Here is a 4,546-nt window from a genome sequence, read left to right as displayed (position 1 = left end):
CCCGCGGCTCGCGCGTTTAAAGCTCCGAGCCCTAACGTGAGGTGCCCCCTTCTGATTGGCTGCGCCGCAGCCACCAATCAGCAGCTGCCACTCGGTTTGCGGGGAGCGCACAGGCTGAGAGAGGGAGTGAGGGAGAACAAAGGCGGCGGGCACGGGCCGGAGGGGCGGGGCGGGGCGGCGCATTGGGGTGCGATTGGCCGGCGGCGCGGTGGGTGGGTGTCCTGGGAAGGCGGGGCGGGGCGGGGCGGGGCTCCGGGTCCCGCCGCCGAGCTTGGCTGGAAGAACACGTGTCCTTACAGGAGCTGTAGGGAGAAAGGATGTTCGCGCTGCTAACTCTGCCTGGAGAGGCTTGAGGTCGAGGCGACAGAGGGGCCTGAGCAAGTAATGTTCATGGGAAAACAGAACGTGGCTCTTGAGTCTGCTTTATGTTCGTGGGCTTCTTGGTTTTTTTGTGTGCCTTTGAGCAAATAAAAGTTCGCATTTTTTTCCTGGGTTAAAACACGTATTGGGCTTGGGGGCGGGGATGAGTATGCAGCAAAACGAATCCAGACCTAAGAGTTCTGGAAGCTGCTCTCCACGGCTTCGTCTATGTACAGAGCATCAGTTGCTTGTCTGAACTTTGTCTCATGTTGTTTATTCCTCTAGTGATGTTCAGCAAAAGTGTAATACCAGATGGGCAATCCAGTGGCCTACATATATCTAAATACAGTCCAGGTTTTCCCTCTTGACAACATAAAAGAAGAAAATTAGGCTAAAATAATTTTTGTATGTCAAACCTGTGGTGTGTATTAGGGTTTGAGACTTCTTCCACACAAGGGGATTAGTATGCCTGAAGAGTTAGAGAAGACAAATGGGGGGGGAAACTCTAGGCCAGGAGTATTTTTCTGTGTATACAGATTGAGTCAGGAAGGAAGAAAGCTGGATACTCACAGGCTTTAGCAATTAGAAAATTTTAATTTAATAAATCTTTAATGAATTCCTATGAATCTGATGGTTCTCCCGTCAATTTTGTAGGGCAGAACGACATTCTGTAACAACACCAAAGTATGCACTACGTGACTTACTTGAGTGCTGGGAATGTAGAATATCGAATAGTTCAATATCATTTTATATTTATCTGTTTTTAAATTCCAGTATAGTTAACATCTAGTGTTATTAGTTTTGGGTGTACAGTATAGCACATCAACAATTCTATACACTACATGGTGTTCATCAGCAATATCATTTTAGAGAACCCTTCAAAAAGATAGAGCCCAGCCAGAATTTTTGCCTTTCATGGTAGTTTTCTATGGATCCTCATTAAACTGAGAGAAAAGGGAGCTCCATTTGCCTGGATGTGGGACAAATACAACCAATTTCACTAAGACCCTTTGTTAACACAAGGTCTGGAAGGAAACCTTTCAAAATGCAGTATAAATACATATGTATCTGTGTGTGTGTGATCAGTATCACATTACTTGCAAAATTAAAAATGTTCTTTTTAAAAGCATTTATAGGGGAGCCTGGGTGGCTCAGTCAGTTAAGCATCTGCCTTTGGTTCAGGTCATGATCTCAGGGTCCTGGGGTCCAGTCCCACATCAAGCCCCACATTGGGGCTCCCAGCTCAGCAGGGAGCCTGCTTCTCCCTCTCCCCGCTGCTCCTGCACTCTTGCTATCTCTCTCTCTCAAATAAATGAAATATATACAAAAATAAAAGCATTTATAGTATAGCAATAGAAGTTCATTCAACAGCAAAACATTATCAAGTTGGAAAGATCCTTCTTCCTTCTTTATTCCTAAATCTCATTGATTTAGTTATGGGTACCAGCAGGCTGGGAGAAGGTCAGAATAGAGACGATATTTTCATAACTATCTCCAAGATCCCTATAATTGACTGTGAGTATAGAGAGGCTGACTGTTAAGTCATGGAACTCGCCCCTAGCTTGTCTCTTTGGCTGCCATTTAACTATTGGGCTATGTTTACAGGTCAGTTTGAACATGTGCTTTCCTCTTCGAAGCATCCCTAGAGAAATGACCCATGGGGAAGTAATCCTCCCTATGTAGATATTATCCAGGCGATCTGCGACATTATTACAGATCCTGACTTAAGTTAGTCATCACATGCCAAGTATATATGGTCAGAAAACAGTACACTGGGGCACCTGGGTGGCTCAGGTCATGATCCCGGGGTCCTGAGATCAAGCCCCGCATCGGGCTCCCTGCTCTGCGGGAAGCCTGCTTCTCCCTCTCCCACTCCCCCTGCTTGTGTTCCCTCTCTCGCTGTCTCTCTCTGTCAAATAAATAAATAAGATCTTTAAAAAAAAAAAGAAAAGAAAACGGTACACTGGGACCAGGCAGCTGCCCATCTGCATGCCCCGCACGATGAGGCTAACGATCAATCTGATCAGGGAATTAGACCATGTGGGATGAAACAATTTCTTATATGTGCTTGGAGAACTCAGGAATGGCCCGGACTACCTCCCATGGTTACGATAGAAGGTGAGAAAGCTGGAGGCACCTGGGTGACTCAGTCAGTTGGGAGTCCGACTCTTGGTTTCAGCTCAGGTCATGATCTCAGGGTCAGGATGATGGAGCCCCAAGTCGGCCCCATGCTCAGTGCAGAGTCTGCTTGGGATTTTCTCCCTCTCTCCCTCTCCCTCTGCTCCTCCCCCTGTTCTCGCTCTCTTTCTCTAAAATAAATAAATGAATAGGGGTGCCTGCGTGGCTCAGTCGTTAAGCGTCTGCCTTCGGCTCAGGTCATGATCCCGGACTCCTGGGATCGAGCCCCGCATCGGGCTCCCTGCTCAGCAGGAAGCCTGCTTCTCCCTCTCCTGCTCCTCCTGCTTGTGTTCCTGCTCTCACTCTCTCTCTCTCTCTCTCTCTCTGTGAAATAAATAAAATAAAATCTTTAAAAAAATAAAAAATAAAAAAAAAATAAATAAATGAATAAATGAATAAATACATAAATAAATAAAATCTTTTAGAAAAAAGGGGGGGAGCTGAAGCTGTCAGAAATAAAAGAATTCATTTTCAGAAATATCTGCTTCTTCAGCCAAACACTGTTGTAGCCAGAGATACACACACCTGCATGTAACTTTCTATCTTACATTTTAAACTCAATACAGCATTATGATCATTTTTCCCACCCTGTTACCTTGTCTTCTGAGGGAACTTCGCTTTTGCTTGAAGGCTCTGCGTTAACTAAGAAAATTAGAGATGGAAATGAGGACCCAGGCACACACTCAAATCCTTTCGCCGTTCGGCTGCTGCCTGAGAATACCTGCCATACTGCTTAAATTCATTCTGTGCACAGGCGTCTGGGTGGCTCAGTCGGTTAAGCGACTGCCTTCGGTTCGGGTCATGATCCTGGAGTCTTGGGATCGAGTCCCGCGGTGGGCTCCTTGCTTGGTGGGGAGTCTGCTTCTCCCTCTGCCCTTCACCCTGCTGTCGCTCACTCTCTGTCTCAAATAAATAAAATCTTTAAAAAAATGAATTATGAAAAAAAAGATTCATTGTGCGCACGGCTAAAACACTGAGCTCGGATTGGAGCACTACCTTTAAGAGGATATCACCATGTCCGCAGCTGCAACTTTTATTGTATCTTCCAATAACCTTGAGTACTGACTGTTTTTGCTGTGATTCAAAAGAGGGAAATGTTCACACATCTAGGGGTGGCCGACCATTGAAAATAAGGCCACGCTAACATTTTTGCAGGAGGTTGTCTGTGACAAGACATTCTTTTCAAGTTTGCAGAAATAGGTAACCGGCACAGTAATTTCATTGTTAAGCCAATGGTCTTGGCCACCACTTCTCATTGTTCCAAGGTGAAGAAATTCTTTTTTTTTTTTTAGATTTTATTTATTTATTCTGGGAGGGGGTAGGGGGAGCAGAGGGAGAGGGACAAGGAAGGCCAGGACCCTGAGATCATGATCTGAGCTGAAACAAAGAGCCAGACACTCAGCTACTCAACCGACTGAGCCACCCGGGGGACCCTAAGGTAAAGGAATCTTTTTTTTTTTTTAAGATTTTATTTTATTTTTGAGAGAGAGAGAGAGCATGAGCCATGGGGAGGGGCAGAGGGAGAAGCAGACTTCCTGCTGAGCAGGAAGCCTGATGTGGGACTTGATCCCAGGACCCTGGGATCATGACCTGAACCGAAGGCAGACACTTAACCGACTGAGCCACCCAGGCACCCAAAGTAAAGGAATTCTTAAGATGTTTTTAGATTCCAACTAAGATTTTTCCCTTAGTATTCAAATTTCATTGTCACCAAATGCTAGAAGGTTCTAGGCATTATTGGTATTTGTGGCAATTAAACAGTAAAACTTAAATCAAAGACATAATAAGCTCATATTAGAAATAAAAAATATTTACTGTATTTGTTGTGAAAGGGTAGGAGTAGAGGCTCTGGAGTCAGACTGCGTGATGTTGAGGTTAGACCCTACTCCGTTTTTTACGCATTCAATATTTATTAAGTACCTACTATGTGCCAAGTAGTTATCAGTGTGCAATCTTCCATAAGTTTTGCAATATTTTGCTATCTTAAAGTGCATTTTTAAAATTTCAA

This window comes from Phoca vitulina, unplaced genomic scaffold (assembly GCF_004348235.1).
Source record: "Phoca vitulina isolate PV1807 unplaced genomic scaffold, GSC_HSeal_1.0 scaffold4, whole genome shotgun sequence".
NCBI lineage: Eukaryota > Metazoa > Chordata > Mammalia > Carnivora > Phocidae > Phoca > Phoca vitulina.
Note: the sequence above shows the minus strand (reverse complement) of the source record.